The following is a 13,911-nucleotide window of genomic DNA, read 5'->3' as shown; positions in this document are numbered from 1 at the left end:
TGAGTCACAGCTCTTTTGCACATTCGCTGGAGGTGACCCTTTGTGCTGCAGCCTTTGCATACATCATCTCCGAACCGACACTGATGAGCCCTGTGATTACCTCCACAACGCCAGGATGGTGCTACTCGACTTACATTTGCACCTCTTGGCAGACTCTGAGTTAAAGGATTCGGGGGCCTGTAAGCTCTGCGCTGGGCAGATTCACGTTCAACAGTTCTGCCTGCGAAAGACGTCATTCTATTTACAGTACTTGCCGGGTTTGAGTTCTGAGAGTGAGTCGTCATCTGCTTGGAGCTGCAGCTTGAGGTCATGAAAGCCTGGCTGATGCTAATGGCCTTCTGCAGAGTGACGGTGGTTTCGGCAGACAATAGCCTGTGAAGAAGGGTCTCATGACCGATGCCAATTACGAAGACGTCGCGTAACGCATCGGCAAGGGATGCGCCGAATTCACAGGGTCCTGTCAGTCTTCTGAGGTCGGCAGCATACTTCGTGATTTCCTGGCCCTCGGGGCGGAGTTGTGTATAAAATCGATGCCTGGCCATGAGAATGCTCTCCTTCGGTTTGAGTTAGTCCCCAATTAGCACTTTCAGCTTCTAGTATGACTTGGTCGTTGTTTTCTCTGGTGCAAGCAAGTCCCTGATGAGGCCGTAGACTGCGGGCCCACAACTGGTCAACAGGATAGCACTGCGCTTATCTGCCGGATCATTGCCTACCAGGTCGTTTGCTATGAAATATTGGGCGAGCCACTCCGTAAAGGCTTCCCAATCTTTACCCTCTGAGAACTTTTCCAATGCACCAACGTTAGTCATTTTTGTGTGAAAGTTTGTAATCTTGTCGCCAGTTGTTACGTCTTTAATACTCTTATGAATGATTCCACGAGGTCTAGTATTGTACTTGAGCTGTTGTGACAGTCCCATTTATTGTAACTCCAGAGTGAGACAGAAGCATGGTGGGCAGCCTTTTATACTGGGCCCTGCACACCTATGCAGGTGATCCTCAGGTCTCCCACCGCAGTGCCCTTTGGTGGCACACCTTATGTGACTATACGGTTAGTATACATGGTCTACATACATGATAGTTATCACAGTAAATATGGAATGGTATTTCCATGTTGGGCAGTCCTGGAGCCGGGGCAGACATGAGGGCTTCCTTTAGGCCCTTATATGCCGCTTCCTGCTCCGGTCCTCAATCTATGGATTCTAAGGAGGGCTTTCCCCTTTTCACCAATCGTATGGGTTCTGCGAGCGCCACGAAGTTAGGGACAACATTTCTGCAGTAGTTAAAATGTCCCAGTACCTTCCTTACCCACCACCCCCTACAGTAGTTGGGTGCGGCATCTCCCTAATGGCATCTCACCTGTCGTTCGACATTGCATGAGACCCTTGTGAGATTTCGTGCTCCAAGTTCTGTACTTTGGGCAGTCCTATCTGGGCTTTTTTTAGGTTCACTTTAAACCGGATCTCTGGAGCACCTCCAGGACTTCTACGAGTGCCCCAGTGTGTCCTTTTGTGCTTTCGGAGGCTATCGCCAAGTCATCTACATATTGTAGGATGGTGCTCTTGTAGGGAGTCAGGTCTACGTTCGCCAACACTCGGTTCATAGTCCGGTGGAATATGGCCGGGCTGTTGTGAAATCCCTGTGGTACCCTGGTGAAGGCAAACTTATTTTGTGATTCTTGGGAAAGGGGTACTGACCAGAATCCATTGGCTATGTCTAATACGGTAAAGATTTTATGTTTGGGTTTTAGACCATTAAAAATGGTCGCCTGACTGGCTACTATGGCGTGTTCCCGTGGCGTGACCTTATTCAGCGCAGTGTGGTCAATAGTCAGTCAGTATGATCTGTCTGGCTTCTTGACTGGCGACACTGGCGAGTTGGTTGTGGCCACCGTTTCCCTTAATACTCCGTGGCCACCAGGTCCCGGATGATCCGGGCTACCTCCTCACGGGCCTCGGGTCGTGTGGGATACTGTTTATGCGCCTTATGTTCTGGACCCGGTACTGTGATGGGCTCTGTGTCCACAAGTCCACAGTCCTGTTTCGATGTAACCCATATCTCCCCGAGATATGAGCAAATCGTTCCCCATCTCCCTTCTTTAGATCAGTCCCGGGTCAAGGACTATATGCTGCCAACGTGAGCATGATTCTCTAGCTTGTTACGGCCCCACTGGGTCATCTTTTCTCGACCCAAACAATCTTTCCACATTATCTTTCCTCCGCTGTGGACTATTAGTGCCCCCAGTTGGTCTAATAGGTCAATTCCCCAAATAGTTCCTTCAGGATTCTTACACACCCAGAATTGGGCTGGGATTAATATCTCTGCCACCTCTAGGACTATCACTTCACTTTGCAGTGCCCAGATCGTGGTTCCACATACTCCCCGTATCAATTGTGATCGTCCAGTAGTTGGCAGAGGTACATCTGTTATGGAGACTGATGCTTCCATGTCACACTGCCGGTCCCCTAACAGCACAGTAACGTCAATTCGGGGATCATTGTCAGTCTTCACGGGGGCCGGTGGCCTTGTTTTTTACCTCACACTTCTCCGAATTAAATTCCATTTGCCATTGTTCTGTCCACCTGATCAGTAGATTGATATCCTCCTGAAGTCCATAACTTTTCTCTTCATTATTAACAACACAGCCAATTTTAGTGTTATCTGCAAACTTTTTAATCATACTCCCTATATTCAAATCTAGATCGTTGATGTATATCACGAAAAGCAAGGGACCCAGTACTGAGCCCTGCGGAACCCCACTGAAAACATCCTTCCAGTCACAAAAACATCCATCAACCATTACCCTTTGCTTCCTACTTCTAAGCCAATTTTGGATCCCACTAACCACTTTGCCCTGGATCCCATAGGTTTTAACCTTCGTGCCCAGTCTACCATGTGAGACCTTATCAAAAGCTTTGCTGAAGTCCATATACACTACATCGTACAAACTACCCTCATCGACCCTCCTGGTTACCTCCTCAAAAAATTCAATCAGGTTTGTCAAACACGATCTTCCCTTAACAAATCCATGCTGACTATCCCTGATTAATCCTTGCCTTTCTAAATGAAGATTTATCCTGTCCTTTAGGATTTTTTCCAGTAATTTTCCCACCACTGAGGTTAGGCTGACAGGCCTGTAATTACTTGGCCTATCCCTCTCTCCCTTAACTCCTCATACTTTTTGTTCTTCGTTTGTTTGTTGCTACTGGGACTCAGCACTGTCCATGTTTCAGCTGAAGTACTTGCAATGGCAGTATGAAGTCGTTTCAAATACTTTTCCATTTTAAAGTAATTTAGTCACACACTATCATCAATCAACTTTTTTTTAAGGGTGTCTTTGTTGTACAGAAGCACATAGTTGCCAGAATGACAAAAATGTGAAATGTGTTCTAAAGGTAATGTATTTATTTGTTTTGTTTGCTCTATATGGAAACTGAGCTACTGCAGTGCACTATAGCGGAGTTTTCAGTCACAGTAAACAAGTAGCTTATACAGATATATAGTACTCGGTAACAGGGCCGGCCTTGGGGAAAATGGCACCCTGGGTGAGTTTGTATTTTGGCGCTCTTTCTTTGAGTTTATGGATGTAGTACTTAAATATTTTTTTAAACTCCCCACTGTAAGAAAGGGGGAAATCACCATTTCTGAGTCTCCCTACTAACGAACTGGACTAAATGAAATAAGTATTATTAGTTATAGGGCTAGACTTTCCACTTCACATCGCCCATCTATGGCCCATCTATTGCCCAAAATGGACCTGTATCGCCCATTTTGAGGAAAAAGTGGAAACTAGGCCCAAAATAGCGCCGGAAAAATAGGCCCCCAAGTTTCCACTTTGATCGCTGAGATGATCGCCCAAATGATCACCCACACAAGGCCCATCCCAAGTTTCAGCACTTAGCACGCACTTTGCTGGGCCGATGCAAGACCCAAAAGAGTGTTCAAAAATAGTTGCTTTTTCAGGGCCTTAGAGAGGGAAATGGGCACTACAGATGCCATTTTTAGCCTCTGAAGAAGGGTAGAGAATTGTTCTGAGTTATTTAGAGAGTAAAATTGAAGCAAATTGTACTCAGAAATTTGGGACAGGGAATATAAATAGGTATTATCACCTTATTTATGCTAAATAGATCTCATATATTAGAATTATTTAGTAAATAGCTTTTACATAGTGAAGTTATGAAATGATATTCCATGGGGAAACAGAATAAACAAACAAATCTGCATGAGGAACCGTACGTTGTAAAACTTATGTAAATAAGAGAAAAGGTACAAAAGTTGTAGAATTTTTTTTTTAATTAACAAAAATAATTTTTTTTTAAGAACTAATGAACAACACCCTCCCTCCAACCCCCCCACCCCCCGCACCAACCCACCCTTCCCTCAAAATCCCCAAAACGTTCGAAGAAGAATAAATTGAACACCTTAAAGAACAAGTGGCCATTTAAGTACTGATAACAAGTGACCATTTCAGAAAGAATGGAAAGTGAACAGTTAACTTATGATAAAAATTGAACAAGTGAACATTTAACTATTGAATACAATTGGCCAATTCAGTAACATTAACAATAACAATAACAAGAGTATAATAAATTGATAACAGCAAGTGAACATTTTAAGACAAATGAACTACATAGAAAAGGACTCCCCCCTCCCTACCTGCGGCCACGTTTCCCTCCATATCCTGTCTCGCCCCGTGTTCGCACTCCACCCGCCCATTTTGGTCCACGCAGACCGACACCAAGACGTCGTGCAGAGTGGGATGTCAAGACTTCCTGCCGTGGTGGAGGTGACGGAGAGGAAGCCGAAGCCCGAAGACATTTATTTCACACTGCAACATTTAACTTTATGCTGGGTTGTATAAATTTATTCATAATTTAGTTATGTTTAAATGTAACCAAATAACATTGCAGATTCTAGTTACTATTTAGATCATTAAATAATACATAAATATAAATTTCAACATAATCTCGCAGCTGCCAGTAGGCTGTTCCAACGCTTGCGGCACTGGTCTGGTGTCCAGGCTTCGTTAGATGCCGACGTGACTACGTCGGCAATCTCTGCCCAAATCCTCCGATATGCACGGGGTGGAGGTTTCCCATGCCCACCCCGTGTCAGATCCTCCCACCTGGTGCTGACAACATTCACCAGGGCCTCATTGGCCTCCTCGCTGAAAGGCTTGGCCCTACTCCTTTCAAATGATGCCTCTATTATCGATGACTATGAGATTATTCAGAACACAAAATGCTTTCTCCTCTCTCCACGACCCTCACAGAGCTTCTGAGCGTGTGTGATGACCCCTGACCTCACAAAACGCGGGAAGGAGCATCAACCTGAAAAAAAAATCAACCTGCACATGCGCAGTAATGCATTGCTAGGGAAGCTTTTTTTTCATTCACTTCCGTTTTCTTTGGGCGATCATGAGATCGCCGAGAAATCACATCGCCCATTTGACATCGCTGGGGTAAGGCCGAGTGGAAAATCGCAAAAAAAAAATAGGCCTTGAGCCGGCGATCAGCACGGGTGATAGGTCCCGCATCGCTGGAACAAGGCCCATTTTTTTCGTCCTTAGCCAGAAAGTGGAAAGTCTAGCCCATAGTCTTCAGTTTATATTGTTTTTATTATGTAACTGATATTTAATGCACAATGATGCTTGAATAATCATACTTTTAAAACTAGGGTAGTAGGCGTTGGGCCTCCCTTGACCAACATTTTAAAAGTGCTTCTCAGCAAATTTATTAATAAAAAATGGACTTCTTGGCTGTGGGAACAGGACTAGTAGGTCATATGTGGTTGCCACTGTACTGGAATGTTACGATATCTACAGGGAATTAAAAACAGGCAAACAGCAAGGACACCGTATCTGTACCTATGGAATCATGTTCCATTTGTGTTGCCATAATTATCCCAGATATGAGTCTTGATGGTCAAAGACAGATGATGTCAGGGTATCATGAGATGATGACCTGACCAGGGCATCTCTGTAATTGGACGGGAGGTTTCAAGTGTATGTCAATGATTGGGTTAACTGGTCCCCATAGGCTTTACTGGGAAGAAGCAGCTTAACAAGGGGTCTCTCAAACACTTAGGTTATACAGCCATTGGGCAAGAAGCTTGGAACATCCATCAGACGAGCTGAGGAGGGTTTCGGGTTGGCAGAGGACTCACATGTGTCACACCGGGCGGACGAGCAAGCCTAGAGGCCAGGTCCAATGGGGGTTGACCCATGGAGATCGCGTCTTCTACCTTGATTGCGTCTTGTTTAACTACTGCTCAGGTGCTGTAATGTATCAAGTCTCACTTTCAATGAATAAAATATAATTGCCTTCGCCAATACAGGTCAAGTTCAATCTTTCAGAACTTAGGAGTGAAAGGGTTCATTGGCACAGACCCAGAAACTCAACACCTCTTTCGAACAAAGTTGAACTCTGCTGGCACCCTCCACCAGCCTTGGTAACTCCAGGTCTACCCCGCGATCTTTATGCCGCTCTCAGCGCTCCTCTATGCGTGCGCCCTTCCTAGGTGAGACAGCCAGCTCACTCTGCACTGCACATGTGGTGGCCGCACTCCACTGCCGGCTCACTGCAAGCCCACCTCTGGCCGTCGTTCATTCACTTACTCTTGATCACAGCGCCCCTCTGCCAACGGTGCCCTGGGCAGTCGGCCACCCGTAAGGCAGGTGCTATGGAAGCCGAAAGGTCCTTTCTGGTTGGTGTTCTCACAGTCCTTTACTGGTTCACCTGCTGTTGGTCCTCAGTTTACTTCCAGCTGTAGACCTTTCTCAACCACTCATCATTCACCAGGAGATCCACACCATCAGTAAGCACTTTCACATTTTGCGGACCCCCTGGAAAGTCTCTATGGACCCTAGTTTGAGAACCACTGCCCTAGCCCACCCAGTGCTGCCAGGTCCATGTACCCCCCCCCCCCCCGCCCCCATCCAGTGCTGCTAGAACTTGAATCCCCTTCTCTAGGATCTTCCATGCTTATATAGGATATACAACACAGAAACAGGCCATTCAGCTCAACCTGTCCATGCCAGCGTTTCTGATCCACTCGAGCCTCCTCCTGTCTTTTCCTCATCTAATGCTATCAGAATAACCCTCTATTCGCTTCTCCCTCATATGCTTATCTAACCTCCTCTTAAATGCATCTATACTATTTGCTTCAACCACACCCTGGTCACAAATTCCACATTCTCACCACTCTCTGGGTAAAGAAGTTTCTTCTGAATTCCCTATTTGTTTTCTTGATGACGATCATATATTGATGGTCTCTAGTTATGCACTTCCCCACAATTGGAAACATTCTCTGTATCTACTCTATCAAAACCTTTCATAATTTTAAAGACCTCTATTAGTTGTAAGGGATTAATATTTTCACAGAAACCAATAGTCACAGAAGCCACCTCTGTAAAAGGCTTCTGTCCCGTAAAACACAGATACCAGCTTCTGGGATTGCTTCTGTCCTGTTAAACACAGATACCAGCTTTTCTGATGGCTCCAAACAAAAGCCCTGCCGCTGTAGCCAGACCAGTCAAAGGTTTCTCGGAACTGACCATTGTAATAGTTAATGGCTTCTTTCCTGTAGAACACATCATCATCATAGGCAGTCCCTTGGAATCGAGGAAGACTTGCTTCCACTCTAAAAATGAGTCCTTAGGTGGCTGAACAGTCCAATACGAGAACCACAGTCCCTGTCACAGGTGGGACAGATAGTCGAGGGAAAGGGTGGGTGGGACAGGTTTGCCGCACGCTCTTTTCGCTGCCTGCACTTGATTTCTGCATGCTCTCGGCGATGAGACTGGAGGTGCTCAGTGCCCTTCCGGATGCACTTCCTCCACTTAGGGCGGTCTTTGGCCAGAGACTCCCAGGTGACAGTGTCAGAAGTAGAACACAAATACCAGTTTCTGTAAGCTTTACAGTGAATCTTTGTCTTTAGTATCAGTAAGAGCTTCTACAGGTATATAAAAAGGAAAGGAGTAGCTAAAGTAAACATTAGTCCATTAGAGGATGTGACTGGAGAATAATGGAAAACAAGGAAATGGCAGAGACGTTGAACAAATATTTTGTATCGGTCTTCACGGCAGAGGACTCTAAAAACATCCCAATAATTGATAATCAAGGAGCTATTGCGGGGAAGGGGGGGCGGCGGGGGTTTGGGGGACTTAAAACAATCACTATCACTAGAGATAAAGTACTGGGCAAACTAATGGGACTAAAGGTGGACAAGTCCCCTGGACCTGCTGGCCTGCATCCGAGGGTCTTAAAAGAAGTGGCTGCAGAGATAGTGGATGCATTGGTTGTAACTTACCAAAATTCCCTGAATTCTGGAGAGGTCCCAGCGGACTGGAAAACCGCAAATGTAACGACCCTATTTAAGAAAGGAGGGAGCCAGAAAGCTGGAAACTATAGACCAGTTAGCCTAAGATCTGTCATTGGGAAAATGCTGGAGTCCATCGTTAAGGAAGTAGTAGCAGGACATTTAGAAAATCATAATGCAGTTAAGCAGAGTCAGCATGGTTTTATGAAAGGGAAGTTATGTTTGACAAATTTTCTGGAGCTCTTTGAGGATGTAACGAGCAGAGTGGATAAAGGAGAACCAGTTGATATTGTATTTTGGGATTTCCAGAAACATTCGATAAGGTGCCACACAAAGAGGCCGATTTTTAGCAAGGCCTCCGCCCGCCCAAGTGCCGCCGATGGCTATCGAGGTACCGGTGGTACTTTAGGCGGGATATTCAGAAAGAAGGTCCCTCGAAGGTTGGTGGGCGGCAAATGGAAGACGTACACCGCCAATCTGGGCGGCAGCGGGCGGGAGGTCGCATTCTCGCCAGCAGAGGCGCTTGCCGCCCAAGTCCCGCCGAGGATGGAGTCGGGCCCACCGAGGATTGAAGACCTGGAAAAAAAACAACAGCAAAAAATAAAAAAAAGTATCCAAAGATCTTCAGGGGACCCTATACAGATAAGTCGCTGTTGAAAAAAAATATTAAAGTCTTCACTTACCTTTTTTTCAGGTTCTTCATGCTCATCGTCAGGAACAGACCAGCCTCCAGCCAGCGGTCCACCCCCGTTCTGCCGCCGAGTCCCGCCACAGGAATCTGGGAGCTCGGTGGGCGGGAGGTCAGTTGTGCCACTCGGCCATCCGCTGACGTCAGCGGGTAGTTCCCGGTGGCCCTCCCCTCCCGCCTGCTCCAAGCCACCCCGAAAGTGGCACTGGGTGGATCCGCAGGAGGAATGTCGACAGGAGTGGACGGCAATCGGCGGCAGCGGCCGGTGAGGTGCTGAAAATCGGCCCCAAAAGGTTACTGCACAAGATATGAGCTCACAGGGTTGGGGGTAATATATTAGCATAGTTAGAGGATTGGCTAACTTTAAACAGAAAACAGAGAGTTGGGATAAATGGGTCATTTTCAGGTTGGCAAACTGTAACGAGTGGTGTGCCACAGGGATCAGTGCTGGGGCCTCAACTATTTACAATTTATATTAATGACTTGGATGAAGGGACCGAGTGTAATGTAGCCAAATTTGCTGATGATACAAAGATAGGTGGGAAAGCAAGTTGTGAGGCGGACACAAAGAATCTACAAAGGGATATAGATAGGCTCAGTGAGTGGGCAAAAATTTGGCAGATGGACTACAATGTGGGAAAATGTGAGGTTATCCACTTTGGTAGGAGAAATAAAAAAGCACATTTTTATTTAAATGCGGAGCGATTACAAAATGCTGTAGTACAGAGGGATCTGGGGTTCTTGTACATGAAACGGAAAAAGTTACCATGCACGTAATCAGGAAGGCAAATGGAATGCTGGCCTTTATTGCAAGGGGGATCGAGTATAAAAGTAGAGAAGTCCTGCTCCAACTGTACAGGGCATTGGTAAGACCACACATAGAGTATTGCGTACAGTTTTGGTCTCCTTATTTAAGGAAGGATATACTTGCATTGGAGTCAGTTCAGAGAAGGTTCATGAGGTTGATTCCTGAGATGAAGGGGTTGTCATATGCAGAAAGGTTGGACCTATACTGCTTGGAGTTTAGAAGAATGAGAGGTGATCTTACTGAAACATATAAGATTCTGAGGGGACTTGACAGGGTAGATGCAGAGAGGATGTTTCCCCTTATGGGGGTATCTAGAACTAGGGGGCATAGTTTCAGAATAAGGGGTCATCCATTTAAAACAGAAATTAAGAGGAATTTCTTCTCTGAGGACAGTGAATCTTTGGAATTCTCTACCCCAGAGAGCAGTGGAGGCTGGGTCTTTGAATATATTTAAGGTGGAGATAGACAGATTTTTGTATGACAAGGGAGTCAAGGGTTATGTGGAGCGGGCAGGGAAGTGGAGTTGAGGCCAGGATCAGATCAGCCATGATCTTATTGAATGGCGGAGCAGACTCGAGGGGCAAAATGGCTGACTCCTGCTCCTATTTCTTATGTTCTTATATGTTAACGAACTTATGAAAACAGCTACTGTAATTATGCTTACTGGTTAATGCTCCTCGACTGGAAGACAGTCATAAAAGACAGGAGGTGGGAACAGATCATAAGATTGGAATCAATCAATCATCAACAGAACGTGGCAAAGCCATTAATTAATATATTATATTGAAAGATGGTATAAGAACGTTAACTTCCAAATCCGTCGTTACACGGAGGAGGCGACTTCAAGGAAGAAAAAGACAGTGTCCAGCAAAGCATCCCACGTCAACGCGTTCTGTGTCCTTGGTTGTATGAGAAGTAAAGCCTATATTTTAACTCAGTCTATGACTTAAAAGAACTTTTGGTAGAATGTTTGAACAAGGAAAGGCGTACACCCTTTGAAGAAGTATTAACGTTTATCCAGGAAAAAGTTTAAAGTTAGTAAGGCAAAAAAACTTTTGGCTTATGGAGCACATTTTTGTGCTCAAAGAGACGATCAATTGTTCAAAGAGAAAGAAAATAAAATTGAGAGTCTTAAGCAACAATTACAGGAGGTTAAGTTGCAGAAAGACCAACAGTTACAGGAGGTTAAGTTGCAGAGATACCAAGAGGTCGACCGACTCAGCCGACTAGAGGTGGGGGCTGAACAGTCAGCCACGCTGCTGCAGCAGCAAAGTCTCTCAAGGTTAAATCTGGGAGCTGTCCTGGCTGAGGTGCATCAGACTTAGCAAGAGTTTAAAAAAATATGTAAAAAGGAAAATATACAGGTTAAGCAAGAATTAGAGGATGCGAGAGGGGCGCTGAGAGAGGCGGTCAAACAGCCCCATAAGGGAGTGGACCACTCTCTCTGTAAACTTAAAATATTGGAACTAACAGGAAAATTGGGAAAGCAACAAGCTCTAGTATCAGCCGTTATGGCTGGGATAGTGATGGGTGTAAGCATCAAAGACATGGAAGATGAGGTAGATTGGGGCTAATTGAGGGGGAAGGCATCTAGATGGCTGGCCTGATGGAGCGGGGCCCGATAGGTTGGGTATGGCAGTGGCCGTGATTATCACCAGTACGCAACTGGATGTGAATAATCAGCCCATGGGGTCACAGAGATTTTCCAAGCTCCTCAACCCCGATAAATTGGCAGCATTGAGCCGGGATATAGGCCCCATTAATTCCACAGATAGTCCACTTGATGTTAATAGACACTGGGCTGATTTTAGGCGGGGTCACTCACAGTTAGAGGATGTAGACTTTAAGCGAATCCTCCTCGGTAGCTGCAACAGCAGTTTTAGAGATTTGAAAGCTGCCATTAAAGTATTGCAGAAAAAGGTGAAACAAAGTGGGCGGAAGGACCCTGCGGAACCCAAAAGGAAGTTCAAAGCATGGCAGCATAAATTTGTGGTTTAGAGAAGCATTGTAGTACACCGATTGTTTAAAAAACGAAGAAAAATAGAGAACCATTTCTATGAGTCTATGAAGGTGGAACTGACACTTAAGCTTCTAACTTTTGTGCCGAGAGAAATAAAACATAGAATTTGCTACTATGGATGTTTAAGTAGTCATGGAATGTATTGTGTATGAAAGCCTGTCTGTAAAAACAAGTGTTTTTCTTTGATGTTTCAGTGTGAATGTTAAAAGTTTTTTTAATAAAGCATGTGGATGTTTATTTATCGGTAGCTCCTTTTTTCTTCAAGTGGCACTGGTTAGTTTACAAGATTGATTTGAATTAATTTGTAGCTATTGAGGTTAATTAACCTATTAAAACCAGACTTTTATTATGCATGGTGAAATGCTGGTTGATATAAATTGTGTGAGAAGCCTTTAGCTCTGGACATGAGGCAAAATCACATCAACAATTGGTATTTTAAAAATAAAAATTTCTGACCAATTTCAAGAATGTGTTTCCAGGAGAGAAAAAGAGAGGGAATGCTAATGTTATGCGTGGAGTACAGAATGATTGTAATGATTGATGTCTGTGTTTGTCAACTTCCTTTTTATGCATTTTAAAAGTTAACTCTTCACAGGCAGTTGTGAACTAATTTACTTCAGTAAGCAACACCTTTTTGCAGAGTTGAATGTAAATATTTTGGCCATTTAAAAAATGTTAAGTTGTGAATCATGAGTAGATGTTTTCCACAGTGACAGAAAGGGGATCAGAATTGACTAATTAATCCATTGGACTGGCAGGAAAGCCACAATGGATTTTCTGTTTCTTTTAAGTAGGAGTGCTGATGGTGCAAGATTACCAAGAGGGTGTCCTTTAATATGGAAATGACTTCAAGGTATTACCGACCTTGAACTTTGCTGGAACAAAAGAGAAGAGCTCCAGTAATGTTCTGAGTTTAACTTCTTATCTGCAGTGATGGATCTCGAATGTCACAGCATAGTGACAACATTGAACTTAAGACTTTGCTTTTTTTTAAATGCTTGGAATTAATGATTTGGAGTCATGTGTTATCTTCCACGTCAGATTGCTCGAGAGGGAAGGTAAAGAACTTGCATCCAAACGCATTGCAGATACTTTCTGTTTTGTTAAATCACAAAGGCTGGACATAGTTTTTTGTGAAAGTAAAATTGACGAGCTAAATTGATATGAGTTGCGGCTCAAGCATTCGGGAAGGGAAATTTATCATAAATTTAAGGCGATAATTGAACCTTATCTTTTGAAAGGTCCAATCTACGTGGTTCCGTTTAAACTGTGTTTAAAAGGAAGTTTTTTTTGAGGGGGAGACTGTTGTGTTCTTGCAGACTGAGCTGCTCTCTGGAATGACAATATTTTAAGAAGGTCCATGAAGAGGTTATATGATAATGATCAGCTGCTTGTATGTGCCACATGAAAATGTTACGATTTCCTCTGGCCTCTTCAGCAGTTTTCTGTCTAGACCACAGATTTTAGGTTTCATTAGCATAGGTTGTGTCTGTCTATCCACTGTTATACAACGTCACTAATATTCCTATTTGAGTCGAGACCTCAATGCAGTAATGCATTTTAAAACTGTTGTGAAAGAATAGGCTCAATAGCCACTTAAAGCCCATCAGCGGAAGGAACATCACGGGTTTATTTCTTGGTTCTGATTTGACTGATCTGGATTAGGATCAATCTCTGAATGCATAGGTGGAGGCTGGTACCTAAATGTAGGTGAACAATGGTCCCTCAAACACGCTTTCTAATTCATCTAGTTCAGGAACTCAAGCGGGGTTAGGAAGAAATGTGGGAGTGAATCCCTGAGTAACATAAAGCACATGGACATGATTCATGAAAGGGTTTTTAAATTTGGTATCAATTTAAATTATATTGAAAGTAAGGACAGTGTAGGTGAGTTATTGATTGAAAGGTTTCTCTTGGAGATGTGTATATCTTTGCCTAGACACTTGTATCTGCGCACATTCAGAGGCTGAACTCCAAGTCATAGTCAACATCTTCACTGAGATGTATGAAAGCATAAGCCTTACACTAAATATCCTTAAGACAAAGGTCCTCCACCAATCCGATCTTGCCACACAGCAC

At 44.3% G+C, this 13,911-nt stretch overlaps 1 protein-coding gene across 1 annotated transcript in view; it reads left to right on the top strand.

Moving 5' to 3' along the window:
• ndc80 (NDC80 kinetochore complex component) overlaps positions 1 to 13,911 on the top strand; it is a 196,780-nt gene that overhangs the window by 54,741 nt on the left and 128,128 nt on the right. The gene's annotated exons all lie outside the window — the stretch shown is intronic.

This window comes from Pristiophorus japonicus, chromosome 18, assembly GCF_044704955.1.
Source record: "Pristiophorus japonicus isolate sPriJap1 chromosome 18, sPriJap1.hap1, whole genome shotgun sequence".
NCBI lineage: Eukaryota > Metazoa > Chordata > Chondrichthyes > Pristiophoridae > Pristiophorus > Pristiophorus japonicus.
Note: the sequence above shows the minus strand (reverse complement) of the source record. Positions and strands in the feature narration are given on the sequence as shown.